This window comes from Bubalus kerabau, chromosome 14 (assembly GCF_029407905.1).
Source record: "Bubalus kerabau isolate K-KA32 ecotype Philippines breed swamp buffalo chromosome 14, PCC_UOA_SB_1v2, whole genome shotgun sequence".
Classification (NCBI taxonomy): domain Eukaryota; kingdom Metazoa; phylum Chordata; class Mammalia; order Artiodactyla; family Bovidae; genus Bubalus; species Bubalus kerabau.
Genome location: NC_073637.1, coordinates 54,833,799 through 54,849,303, shown reverse-complemented (window position 1 = coordinate 54,849,303; position 15,505 = coordinate 54,833,799).

Here is a 15,505-nt window from a genome sequence, read left to right as displayed (position 1 = left end):
AGCAAAAGTAGATGTTTTTCTGGAACTCTCTTTTTTTTTTTCTATGATCCAACTGATGCTGGCAATTTGATCTCTGGTTTCTCTGCCTTTTCTAAATCCAGCTTGAACATCTGGAAGTTCACAGTTCACACACTGTTTAAGTCTGGCTTGGAGAATTTTGAGCATTACTTTACTAGCGTGTGAGATGAGTGCAATTGTGCTGTAGTTTGAGCTTTCTTTGGCCTTGCCCTTCTTCATAATTGGAATGAAAACTGAACTTTTCCAGTCCTGTGGCCACTGCTGAGTTTTCCCAAATTTACTGAAATTACATTATTATTTTAGTGGGTAGTTAATTCTAAAATCTCTAGATTTTTTTTTCAAAGAGCAAATGAGACACAATTCAATTAACATTTGGGCAACTGCATAACAATAAGGATAGAAAAATTAAAGTCATAAGTATCATCAGCCCAAATAAATTTCTAAGGATTAAAGATTTACAAAGAACAAAACAATAAAAAAACTAGAAATATGTTACATTAGATATATAGTCTAATATATATATATATATTAAAGTAATGCTCAAAATTCTCCAAGCCAACCTTCAGCAATATGTGAATCGTGAACCTCCAGATGTTCTAGCTGGTTTTAGAAAAGGCAGAGGAACCAGAGATCAAATTGCCAACATCCACTGCATCATGGAAAAAGCGAGAGAGTTCCAGAAAAACATCTACTTCTGCTTTATTGACTATGCCAAAGCCTTTGACTGTGTGGATAACAATAAACTGTGGAAAATTCTGAATCTATGGGAATACCAGACCACCTGACCTGCCTCTTGAGAAACCTATATGCAGGTCAGGAAGCAACAGTTAGAACTGGACATGGAACAACAGACTGGTTCCAAATAGGAAAAGGAGTATGTCAAGGCTGTCTATTGTCACCCTGCTTATTTAAGTTATATGCAGAGTACATTATGAGAAATGCTGGGCTGGAAGAAGCACAAGCTGGAATCAAGATTGCCAGGCGAAATATCAATAACCTCAGATATGCAGATAACACCACCCTTATGGCAGAAAGTGAAGAGGAACTAAAAAGCCTCTTGATGAAAGTGAAAGATGAAAGTGAAAAAGTTGGCTTAAAGCTCAACGTTCAGAAAACTAAGATCATGACATCTGGTCCCATCACTTCATGGGAAATAGATGGGAAAACAGTGGCATACTTTATTTTTTTGGACTCCCAAATCACTGCAGATGGTGATTGCAGCCATGAAATTAAAAGACGCTTACTCCTTGGAAGTAAGAAGGGAATGGCAACCTACTCCAGTATTCTTGCCTGGAAAATCCCATGGACAGAGGAGCCTGGTAGGCTACAGTCGATTTGGTCACAAAGAGTTGGACATGACTGAGTGACTTCCCTGGTGGCTCAGATGGTAAAGCATCTGCCTACAGTGAGGGAGACCCAGGTTCAATCCCTGGGTTAGGAAGATCTCCCAGAGAAGGGAATGGCAATCCACTCCAGTATTCTTGCCTGGAAAATCCCATGAACAGAGGAGCCTGGTAGGCTACAGTCATGGGGTCACAAAGAGTCAGACATGACTGAGCAACTTCACTTTCACTCCTTGGAAGGAAAGTTATGACCAACCTAGATAGCATATTAAAAAGGAGAGACGTTACTTTGCCAACAAAGGTCCATCTAGTCAAAGCTATGGTTTTTCCAGTGGTCATGTATGGATGTGAGAGTTGGACTATGAAGAAAGCTGAGTGCCAGAGCCTTGATGCTTTTGAACTGTGGTTCTGGAGAGGACTTTTGAGAGCCCCTTGGACTGCAGGGAGATCCAACCAATCCATCCTAAAGTAGATCAGTCCTGGGCATTCACTGGAAGGACTGATGCTGAGGCTGAAACTCCATTACTTTGGCCACTTGATGCGAAGCGTTGACTCACTGGAAAAGACCCTGATGCTGAGAGGGATTGGGGGCAGGAGGAGAAGGGGATGACAGAAGATGAGATGGTTGGATGGCACCACCGACTCAATGGACATGAGTTTGAGTAAGCTCTGGGAGTTTGTGATGGACAGGGAGGCCTGGCGTGCTGCGATTCATGAGGTCGCTCAGAGTCGGATATGACTGAGTGACTGAACTAAACTGATATATATCTATATATTATATATATATAGTCTAGATATATAGAAATATAATGCATTAGAAAAATAACCTAGTTATTGGGAATTTATTCATATACCAGATACAAATGAAAAAGCTATGAAAGAGAAAGAAATACATTGATTAGATGAAATGGCAACCCACTACAATACTCTTGCCTGGTAATGCCCATGGACAGAGGATCCTGGTGGCTACAGTCCATGGGGTTGCAAAGAGTTGAATACAACTTAGCAAGTGAGCACACAGAAAATGTCTAAAGATGTCATAAACAAAACTGTTTATTTCAAGTAAATACTACTAAAAACTAAGTAGAAATTACTTATAATTCTCTCTAGCGAATAAGAAGACATGATTTTACAAAATAAGCTCAGAAACAGTTAGAAAGATCTATGGAGACTATAGGCCACACTATTTAAAAGATAATCCAGCAAATATACAAAATTCAAAGGAAATCAAGCTGCACAATTAAAATGCAATGACAAAATTGAAACACATAGGAAACAATAAAGAATGTAAGTGATAAAGCATGAATTTATATAATGATATGAAAAGTTCTCCTAGGATAAAAATGAAAAGGAATGAAAACTATAAGAGAAATAAATATGGAAAACAAATAAGCTGCCTAAAAATTGTGTGTTCCAAATGATCTGAAAAGAAGCACGAGTCAGATAAACTGAAAACAGCATAACTAAAATAGGTGAAAGAAGTCAAAATAATCAGATAAAAGGCTTTCACAGTTTTAGCACAGGGATTCCAGGTAAAAGAGAATGACTGATGTCCACAGATTGGGTAATTTTGTCCCCCTAGTAATTAAGGTCCTCCTCTGGTGTGGTTGTTTCTTAATTAGCCTTCAGGTGAGATACATGTATCTTCACAAATTCTGTCCATTCAGAGATGTTAATCCATATACCTCTTCCCCAGATCTCCTTGTCATCAATTTGTGAATTGTGAAAATAAAAATGACTAAGTGAGAGGAGCAAAGGTTCTTTTTTCTGAGCTTACTATAACAAGGGAATCAGCCACAATGACTCACATTTTGGCAGACACTAAAAAAGAAGACAAAACAGTACAAGAGGTTGAAAGTTGGGGAAAAAAAGCTTTAGGTGTGCACTGACTGGGGCTTCCCTTGTGGCTCAGATGACAAAGAATCTGCCTGTAGTGCAGGAGACACAGGTTCAATCCCTGGGTTGGTGTTGGGGGCCAGAGTGAGGCACTCCGCCCATGGCAAAGGTCATGAGGAAGGAGGCTCGACATACGCAAAGGCGGGATCGAGCCTCAGGAGTCCCCCTGGAAATCCTCGAGCATCTACCCCCATAACCAGAGCCTGCCTACTTTACTACTTTGTACTCTCACCTACACCTCTGACTTTACGGGGGGCTGTCCCCCACCACCTCTTTCGGAGAAGGAGTTAACTTAGAGCTCCAGTTAATAATAATTCCTGGGCGTGATAGGAGTGTTTTAACCTACAAACTCCTCTGAAGATTCTCTAGCCTACCTGACAGGCTTGTCCGGCCACATGTGATTGCTCACAGCCTCCCAACTGTGAGAGGCACGAGATGCTTTAAACCTTCTAAAAACAGGTTCCTTAGAAAAGTTAGAAAGCTATTAGTATAAGTATAATGGGCTGATTAGAAATCGTATTGGTGAAGGGTTTTTCATTTGTTGAGCTGATGTTTACTGCTAAGTCTCCACATCCCCTGCCCTTATACACATTAATGAATATATAGAAGAAATAAGTATTAACCTTTGATATAAATCACGTTAGACCTTAGGCTAAGTAAATTCTTTCCTTAACTAAAACCCACTACACCCTCACCCTATAGGAATGTAACTTTATTTGGGTGGCGTCTGTTTTAAGAATAATCACCCCTGGAGAAATAAGTGTCCTGGTTGACTGACCACTGTCACAAGGAGAGGGTCATAAATTGTCAGCAGGCCCCCTGGCCAGAAGATGATGTAACACCCCTAAGACCTCTGTATACATTTGTATGAAGCACCTGACTTTGATAAAAGTCAGGACTGCTGACCCCGCGTGACTTTTGCATAACATCTCAGTGTATAAAAGTAGACCATGGAAAATAAAGAATTGGGATCAGTTCCTCGAAAGACTGGTCTCCCCATGTCTCTCTCTCTCTCACTCTGGTTGAGTCTCCATGTGGAGCGCGGAACCCACCATGCTTACTAATTATGCCTGGGCTTCTAAGATCCGACCGGGGAGGCCTCAGTGTCTCCTCTCCTTCGGGAGAACGGAAGGACGCCTGCGGCCTACGTAAGTGGTGCAAGCTTCTTGTCTTGAAGTTTTATTGGTCCCCCGCGTAAACCAAGCTACTCAGCCTCTTTTCTCCACTGAATTTCCTCACTGAGCTATCCTTATTCTATTACTCTTTGTATCCTTAATTAAAGTGTAATTAAGCAGTTGTTTCCTGACCCTCGCCTATGCCGTCTCTCCTTCGAATACCCTGGATCAGCTGGGGCTGGACCCCGGCAGGTTGGGAAGATCCCCTGAAGAAGGGAATGGCTACCCATTCTAGTATTCTTGCCTGGAGAATTCCCTGGACAGAAGAGCCTTGTGGGCTACAGTCCATGGGGTTGCTAAGAGTTGGACACGACTGTGCGACAAACTTATGCACTGATTGCAGGTGGTTGGTATAAGGAAGCTGTAGGTGGGCCAACTAGAAGTGGGTGTTCTCTGTGATTGGTTAGGGGTCTGCATTTGGTTTTATCTAGTTGGTACTAAGCTGAAAACAAGGATAAAAAAATAGGGAAGCTATCAATTATTATCGACTCCTGGTCATGTTGGGTCAATTGCTATAAAAAAAAATAATAACAACTTGCTGAGTTGTTACCAAGGATAGCAGTCTTCATCCTTTAAGTCTGAATTATAGCAGACTTATTTCCTGGGCTATCTGTGTAGGTAATGAGGTTGGTTTCTTGGGCAGTTTACTTTAGATTGTGGATCTGAGTTCAAATGTTATATAAATACATACTCTGGTCATTGTCCATTGTATATTCAGTCTCTTGGTATGGCGTTTGTCCCAAGTACTGAATCATTATGCCAAGCTACTGACTTACTATGACTGAATCAGTGCAGTCATATCTCTGGCTACAACTAACTACTCTCAAGCAAGATATATACCAGGTGCGCTAGTCAAAGTTCTCTTCCATGAAGAGATTCCCCATTTCCCTCTGTCCTTAAAAAGCACCCTGGAATACAACTATAGTAGTATTGACTTCATCCAGTTGTGGGTTCAGTTCAGTTCAATCACTCAGTCATGTTCGACTCTTTGCGATCCCAAGGACTGCAGCACCCGAGGCCTCCCTGTCCATCACCAACTCCCAGTGATGTTCAAACTCATGTCCATTGAGTCAGTGATGCCATCCAACCATCTCATCCTCTGTGATCCCCTTTTCCTTCTGCCTTCAGTCTTGCCCAGCATCAGGGTCTTTTCCAATGAGTCAGTTCTTTGCATCAGGTGGCCAAAGTATTGGAACTTCAGCATCAGTCCTTTCAATGAATATTCAGGACTGATTTCCTTTAGGATTGACTGGTTTGATCTCTTTGCTGTCAAAGGGACTCTTCGAGAGTCTTCTCCAACTCCACAGTTCAAAATCATCAATTCTTTGGCACTCACCTTTCTTTATAGTTCAACTATCATATCCATACATGACTACTGGAAAAACCACAGCTTTGACTATACAGACCTTTGTTGGTAAAGTAATGTTTCTGCTTTTTAATATGCTGTTGAGGTAGGTCATAGCTTTTCTTGCAAGGAGCAATCATCTTTTAATTTCATGGCTGCAGCCAGCATCTGTAGTGATTTTGGAGCCCAAGACAATAAATTCTGTCACTGTTTCTATTGTTTCCCCATCTATTTGCCATGAAGTGATGGGACCAATGCCATGATCTTCATTTGTTGAATGCTGAGTTTTAAGCCAGCATTTTCACTCTCATCTTTCACTTTCATCAAGAGACTCTTTAGTTCCTCTTCACTTACTGCCATAAGGCTGGTGTCATCCCCATATCTGAGGTTATTGATATTTCTGCTGGCAATCTTGATTCCAGCTTGTGCTTCATCTAGTTCAGCATTTCTCCTAATGTACTCTACATAAGTTAAATAAGCAAGGTGACAATATACAGCCTTGAAATATTCCTTTCCCAATTTGGTAAAAGGCAAAAGATTTATACGCTTTGAAGACCAGAGTATATCCTTTCTCAATTTGGACCAGTCCATTGTTCCATGTCTGGTTCTAACTATTGATTCTTGAGCTGCATACAGATTTCTTAGGAGGCAGGTAAGATGGTGTGGTATTGCCATCTCTCTAAGAATTTTCCATAGTTTTTTGTGTTCCACACAGTCAAAGTTTAGCTTAGTCAGTGAAGCAGAAGTAGATGTTTATCTGGAACAGTCGTGCTTTTTGCATGATCCAACAGATTTTGGCAATTTGATCTCTGGTTCCTCTGCCTTTTCTAAATCCAGCTTGAACATCTGGAAGCTCTTGGTTCATGTACTGTTGAAGCTCACTTGGAGAATTTTGAGCATTTCTTTGCAAGCGTGTTAGCTGCATGCAATTGTGAGGTAGTGAACAGTTTGTATAAAGAAAGAATTCTCTATAAAGAAAGCTGAGTGCCAAAGAATTAATGGTTTTGAACTGTGGTATTACAAAAGACTCTTGAGAGTCCCTTGGACAGCAAGGATATTCACCTACCATCCTAAAGGAAATTAATTGAATATTCATTGGAAGGACTGATGCTGAAGCTGAAACTCCAATTCTTTGCTCATCTAATGCAAAGAGCTGACTCATTGGAAAAGACCCTGATGCTGGGCAAGATTGAAGGCAGAAGGAAAAGGGGAAGACAGAGGATGAGATGGTTGGATGGCATCAGAAACTCAATGGACATGAGTTTGAGCAAGCTCCGGGAGTTGGTGATGGACAGGAAGGCCTGGCATGCTGCAGTCCCTGGGGTCTCAAAGAGTCAGACACAACTGAGTGACTGAACTTAATTGAATTTGAACATTGTTTGGCATTGCCTTTCTTTGGGATTGGAATGAAAACTGACATTTTCCAGTTCTGTCACCACTGCTGAGTGCCAAATTTGCTAGCATATTGAGTGCAGCACTTTCACAGCATCATCTTCCAGGATTTGAAATAGCTCAACTGGAATTCCATCACTTCCACTAGCTTTGTTTGTAATGATGCTTCCTAAGGCCCATTTGACTTCGCACTCCAGGATGTCTGCCTCTAGCTGAGTAATCACACCATTGTAGTTATCTGGATCATTAAGATCTTTTTTGGATAGTTCTTCTGTGTATTCTTGCCACCTCTTCTTAATCTTAATATCTTCTGCTCCTGTTTGGCCCATACCATTTCTGTCCTTTTTTGTGCTCATCTTTGCATGAAATGTTCCCTTGGTATCTCTAATTTTCTTGAAGAGATCTCTAGTCTTGTCCATTCTTTTGTTTTTCTCTGTTTCTTTGCATTAATTATTTAGGAAGGCTTTCTTCTCTCTCCTTGCTATTCTTTCAAATTTTGCATTCAGATGGATATAACTTTCCTTTTCTCCTTTGCCTTTCACTTCTCTTCTTTTCTCCACTATTTATAAGGCCTCCTGAGACAACCATTTTGTCTTTTTCTATTTCTTCTTCTTGGGGATGATTTTGATCACCACCTGGTATATAATGTTATTAACCTTTGTTCATAGTTCTTCAGGCATTCTATCTTTCAGATCTAATCCCTTGAATCTATTTTTCACTGCTACTGTAGAACTCTAAGGGTTTTGATTTAGTTTGTGGGTATTATCTCCATATTGTGCACAACTATCTGTAAAAACACACCTATTTTTTTCTTCCTCAGTCATGTGGTCATTGGGAACTCACCATGAGGCACTAAATATGGCTATAATAAAAGAAGCAATTTGTCAGGAATAGGCATTTAGGTCACTTACTTGTCCAACTTACCTGCTTTATCAAGACTTGTTCAAGCCCAACCTTGAATATACTCTCCCACTTGACATTGGACTGCTGCTCTGCACACTCAACTTTAAGGCTTGATATGTCAGAAAATACCCAGAGCATTACCATCAATTTTCTATCCCTATTAGCTCCAGTAGCAAGCTAGAAACGGTATCTCAAAAAAGAAAAAAAAAAAAAAAAAAAGAGAAAGAGAATAGCTATCTGCCGTATATGTTATGGTCTGACCTCAAAATCTCAAAATGCTATGCTGTTATTCACCTCTATGTGCTTTCCAAAAGTTCCATATAGCATTTCTAACCAAAGTGGTAGAAAAGCTTTTATAGGATCCTTTATCTATTGCAGTTTTTTCTTACTCTGTATCTCACTTAAAACAGGTAGCCTCTTAAATTTCTTGGTAAATAGTTGGAAGTAGCATACTCAAATGAGGAAATATGTTGCTTCCAAAATTCAAAAAGATCCACTAAGCATTGTGACGTCTTTCTTAGTGGCAGGGAAGCAGATGCAACAAATTGTCTTTCCCCTGAAATGGATAATTCAACCTTCCCAAGAGAGCTGGACACCCAGAAATTTCACTGAGGTATCATACCTCTAGATATTTGTGGGATTTGTTTTCTACTTTCTGGCATGCTTGTTTCTTACCAATGTATCTGAGGTAGTCCCAGCTTTCCACACTCCAGATCCAATTATTCAGTTATCATTGATGTGACGGACTAGTAGTATGTCTATGGAAAAGAGAGGTGATGAAGATCCATAAATACTACATAATGACTTAGAGCTGGAGCATTGGTACAGTCCTAACATGATTTAGTGAGTGTGTGCTGCTGGCCCTGCTGAAAGGAAACTGTTCTTTACAATTTTCTTTTTTTTAACACGTATAGATAAAAATGTTCATGAGTTGGATAACTGAATAACTGCATACCAGGTAGCAACAAAGCCACGTCTAGAATAGCAGCTGCAATTGGAGTCCACAGCTGGATAGATTTATGATAATCCACTGTCATTCTCCAAGAACTACCTTTCTTCACCAAAGGGCAAACACTTGAGGTCAAGGGGAATATGGTGGGGGTCATCACTCTTTTATCATTTTTGTCCTTGATGGTAATATTTGTTTCTATAGTGCCTCTTGGAATTTAATATTATTTCATTATTTTGATAGGGAGAAGCAGTGCTAGTAGCTTCCACTTAGTTTTTGTCATTATAACCCACACTTCATGGGGCAGGGAACAAATGTAGAGATCTTACAAGTTTTTGAATATATTTATTTAAACTATATATTCTGAAATTGAGGAAATAACCACAGGTTGTACGAAATAGACCTGAGCCAAAGCTCTATTCATTTTCTATGCTTCATATTTATTATCTGAAAAAAATGAGGTATGACAATAACATCTACTTTATACTCTTGTGAGATATAAATAGGATAACTCTAAATAACATACTTATAAAAGTTCTGTCATATAATAAGCCTCAAAAATATTAGATTTTTTAAAATTTAAGGTTCATGAAAAATATTTTTACCGTACTGACAATTCTATATCAGAGTACAAACTTGATTCATTAGAAAAAAATGAAATCAAACTAAAGCAACTAAAGATATTGCAGCTATCTTTCTATTATGAAATTTTAAAATTTAAAAAGAATACTCAGCATAATTTCTTATATAAAATTTAAGTAAGTTAAAATTTAAATAATTAATACTTTTTATAATAAATATTCAAAAATAACTTGAATATACTATAACATTATAACTATTGTAAAATTTGTAGAGCAAAATGTTGGGAGGAAACAATTTAATATTTTTCATGGACTATAATTTTTCTACTTTTGTAAAATTTATCTATTTATATTTATATTTTTATAACATTATCTGTTAACAGCTGAAATCAAAGTTTAAATATTAAAAAATAAGAAGTCAGAAATTACTTATGAAATTCAGAACAGCCTCCTAGGCATTTTGTAATTTGTTACTGTGAGGACAGCTGGGAAAAGACACTGGTGAAGTGCAGACATCCAAGAAAGACAGAGCTGAAACAAAACTAGTCTGAGGCTTGTCAATGAACAGGAAGGACAGAGAGATTGTCACAATAATAACACATGAAGAACTAGTATCATTATCAGGATGCATAGAAAGGATTAAAACATGGCAGAAAGAACCAAAAATCCAGCATAGAAATGAAAATGACTAGTAGAAAGGAGCATCAGGAACCTAAGAGCGAAAACAGTAGGGAACAGAGAAGCTCTCTTCATACTTTATGTTCAGTTACTTAGCTTGTCCAGCATGCTCTTTGAATATGCTTTTTGGATTATACTCCTTCCCATCCCTATTGTTAGAACATGGAGATGCTCCTCTGTACTGCTGAGAATGGGGTAGGCTTTGCTGGAGCCACAAACTCTACAGTTTAGCAGCCAAACACAACCAACATGTTTTCTCACTTACGCCACAGTGTGCTGAGGGTTGAGCAGGTCTCTCCTAAGCAGAGGGTCAGGGACATAGGGCTGCAGATCACCGTGGCATCATCTAGCCAGGACACTTATGGTAACCCTCCTAAAGTGATACCCTTTCTGTCCACTCACTTGCTTTGACTTGAACTAATCACGTGACAGACCTCACTTCTCTGTAGGTGGGTAACTGTAGAGAGACACATAGACATTGATTTTCCTAATAGTTTCTTCCTTTCACTCCACACATTCCCACCTAAATACAGAATTGTTATTCATTTTCATGACAATTTTCTCCTCCAATTATGGTCCATGTATTTTCTTTAAAATTCCTTTTTCTCAAAAGTATGTTTAATGATAATCTATCACTACTAACTAGGTTGAAACTAAAGTCCACATCCTGATTTATAAAAATCTCCATATTCTGGTTCTACTTTGTATAACTTGAACAAAGGATAGCAAAAGGCATGTATTCTGTGACTTCTACACAGCCATGTCATTTCTCATTTGTGTCATTCTCTTCACTGTGACGATAGTCTTCCTTCTATCCACATAGACAACTACTGTTATGAACTCTATCTGGACACTAAATAAGTTCACATTTAAGGAGATCCCTGCTGCCCATTAATCCCAACTTCAATCCAATCAGCAGCTAGCTCCCCTGAGCATTGGAATTGTGAAATTGGTAAGAACTTGGCACCTGGAAAGAACTTGGAGACAACAGGTTTTGTAAAATGCTAGAAAAAGAGGAAAGCCAAAAACATTTTCCCCTATGAAGTGAAAGCCAAGCAGAATAAGATGAATTCTATAAATAAAATAAAATGTGGCCTACAAAAGGCCAATGCTGATCTCTAAGTGTGTCTGTTAAAGAATTTTTACTGGCTTCCTGGACCCCTAAATTGAGAAGAACTGGTAGTATGAATTCTCTCTACCACTGAGGTGGAAATTGCACCATCCTTTGCAGATGAGAAGTCAGGAGAATAGACTGACTTCATTCCTGAGCATGTGAGAGATAAAATGAACTTCACAACTGACATTCCACCAACCCACAGGACAGACTTTTGGTGCCTCCCATGACTTATAAAACTGTCACCTATTAAGTATTTCTAGGACTGGACCTAAATTCCAAGAGTAGTATTTAAGTAGGGAGAGAAAAATAATCTAAGAAAGCTCAGAAATAAAGGAAGAAATGGAAAGAAAAAGAAAAAGAGCACTCACAGTATAGTGAGCTGAAACTGCTATAAGAGAGAATAATGTGAAGCAAAATCAATAAGAATACTTTAGTGTGATTCAATTATAGTACAAAATATTTTCTAGGCATATGTAGGTAAGTAGACAGTAAGATAGTTATTTAAGTATATGTGCAATACTTTATTTGAGTTAAAAAAATATATATATCAGAAATACGGTTACTGAAGTATGTTACTGAATAAGACCCAGATTAGGAATTCACTCAAATTGAAGAAAACTTTGAAAGCACACAGCAAATAGAGTTACAGAAGGAGGAAAAATCATTAGGGAGAAAAGGCAACAACTTTAAAAAATAGGAAAAAAAAATATCCTTGAGCTGAAACAAACCAGATTCTGTAGATTAAAAGCTATCACTGAATTCCAAGAGAATCAGTGAATAAAGAAAACCCTTAGGTATATTTTGATATAATTCTTTAACTCCAGGAGTAAGTAAAAAATGATATATGTTTCTATAATAGATACTTAGTTGCAAAGTGAAAAGAATCAGAGTTAAAAAAGATCTATTAATGCTGATGCTGCTAGTTAGAAAATGACATAAATAGTCAATAAGTCACATACATACAGTATTAAAAATATATTTGCTAATACAGGAGAATTTGAGAAACAGAGATCTCAGCATAAAGTAACATGAAAAGAAAAAGAAAATCTCTTCAGCGTTTACTAAGAAGCAGCAAACATTTCTTTCAGTAAAATACCTAAAACATTTATTTTTTTCATTTCTGGGGTTCTAATAGTATTGCTTACCCATGTCTGAATTCTATATGAAGTTATGGAATATTGTTAAGATTTGCTAACCTAATAATGATATGCATCCAAAAATGCATAGAGCAAATGCAGAGTGTACACTTCCTCAAAATCAATTTGTACTGTTAGGAAGGTGAAATAAACATTAGGTCCATTTATGTTCATGGATAGGAAGACAATATTGTCAAGATGTCAGTTCATCCCTGCTTACTGGGTATGTCACTGATTTCTTAGATAAAACATCAAAATCATAAAGCATGAAAAAAATAGTTAATAAACTGTACTTCATTAAAATAAAAATGTTCTGTGAAAAACAATGCCAAGAGAATAAGAAGTCAAGACAAAGATTTGGAGAAAATATTTGCAAAAGACATGACTGATAAAGGATTGTTATCCAAAATATACAAAGAACTCTTAAAACTCACCAACATGAAAATGAACAACTCAGTTAAAAGTGGCCCATAACCTTATCAGACACCTAATCAAAGATACTCAGATAACAAATACACATAAAAAAATATTCCATAAGCTATATTACCAGGGAAATACAAATTAAAAGAAGGAAAGGTTCTGGTTCAAGATGATAACAAAGGGACCTTCTGAACTCACCACTTCTCACAGATACATCAAATTTACAGCTGCATTTTGAACAATTTCCTTTTAAAGAAATCCAGAAACAAGCTAAACAATTCTTACATATGAGGCAAAAAAGAAAAATGCACTGAAAAGGATAGGAGCGGTGGAGACACAAGTTCACCACAAACCCTGCCCCAGAACAGTAATACACAACCAGAAGGGAACTCCCAACCCTCAGCTTCTTCTGAGGATTCAAGATGTTTGGACCCTTCCTCTTATATCCACCTTTTAAGGCTTCTGCCTAAATGTTGGGACCCAAAACATTTAGCTTTGAAAGCCAACTGGGATTGCATCCATGAGACCCACAAGGCTTTAGGGAACTTGGAGACAGTTCTTAAGGGGCTTACTGTGGCCATCCTTGTAAGGCCTAGCACAGAGGCAATAGACTGAAACATGTTCATTCTTTCCATGAAAGAAAACTATTTGATTATCTTAAAGGGTTTGACCTGAGGGGAAGTGTTCTAATCTAGCACACATCTAGGAGCAAAATGCTCTAATCTCCAGAGACTAGGGAGGCTGACGGGCACAATCTTTTTGCCACTCTCTCTGCCTTACTCCAGATCACTGGTGTCCTAAAAAGGAAACTGTGCACACGTCTAGTGACCCAGTTTTTGCAAGTGTCACCCGGAGGACACCTCTAATCATCAAGCTCTGGTGACCAGTGGCACTTACATTCATACATACAGGACTGTAATAAAAATAAACAGTTCTTAGCCAACTGTTCCCCCAGAGCACAATGCAGAGGCATCAGACAGATGCCAGTTTTTTGTTTTTTGCTTTGTGTTTTTTTTTTTTTCAGAAAACAAAATTAATAAAGCAATTAATAAAATGGCAGTAAGTTCATATCTATCAATAATTACTTTAAATAGACTAAATTGTCCAACCAAAATACATAGAAAAGCTGAATGGATCAAAAAAGTAATATCTAATATTATTCTGCTTTAAGAGATTCACTTCAGCTTTATAGAAAGGGAAGGGATTGAAAAAGCGATTCCATGCAAATGGAAATCAAAGAAAGCTGGAGTAGCTATCCTCAGATAAAATAGACTTTAAGATAAAGAATAAACTGAAACAGAGAAAATTGTTATATAATAAAGTTACAAATATATAAAAAAGTATATTTATGCACCCAACATGTGAGTACCTAAATAAATAAAGTGAATATTAATAGAACTTAAAGGGAGAAATAAACATTCATACAATAATTGTAGGGGACTTTAATATTCCACTTCATCAATGGAGAGTTTATCCAGAAAGAAAATCAGTAAGGAAACGTTGGACTTAACACATTAGATCAAGTGAAGTTAATATTTATAGAACACTGTATCTAAAAGCAAAGGAATACACAGTCTTCTCAAACACACAGAGAACATTCTCTGGCATGGATTATGGTAGGCCATACAAAAGGTCAATAAATTTAAGACTGACATCATATCAAGCATCTTTTCTGACCATCATGGTATAAAACAATCAATTATAAGAAGAACACAGGAAAACTAACAAATTTATAAGATTAAACAAATTGCAATGGAACAACAAATGGATCAAAGAAGAAATCAAGAGAAATTAAAAAAAAAATTCCTGAGACAAATGACAATGGACATACAACATACTAAAATTTAGGGACTAAAACAAAAGCAGTTCTAAGAAGGACGTTTATAGTGATTAATGCCTACATTAAGAAATAAGAAAGATCTAAACCTAACTTTACACTGTAAGGAACTAAAAAAAAAATGATTAAATGAAGAAAAAACTTAATAAAATAAAGAAATAAATAAATATCAGAGTGGAAATAAGAGACTAAAAAGTCAATAAAAGCTCAATAAAACTAAGAACTGACTTTTTGAAAACATAAAACAGACATATTTGAGAATCACAAAGGAAAAAAAAAAGAAGATTCAATTACATAAAAACAGAAATGAAAGTGGAGACATTACTTTGACCTCACAAAAATGCAAAGTATCATAGAGACTACTATTAACAATTATACAACAAAAAATTCGACCACCCAGAAGAAATGGATAAATTACTAGAAACATATCAAGACTGAGTTATTCAGAAATGGAAAATCTGAGCAGACTGGTTACTAATAAGGAGATTGAATCAATAATAAAAACCTCCCAACAAACACAATTTCAGGACCAGATGGCTTCACTGGTGAATGATACCATTTGAAGAATTAATACTGATTCTTTTCAGACTCTCAAATTAGAAGAGTAGGATATACATCCAAAATCATTTTATAATACCAACATTACCCTGATACCAAAATAGAGAACATTAAAGGAAAATCACAGGTCAGTATCCCAGATGAACACAGATACAAA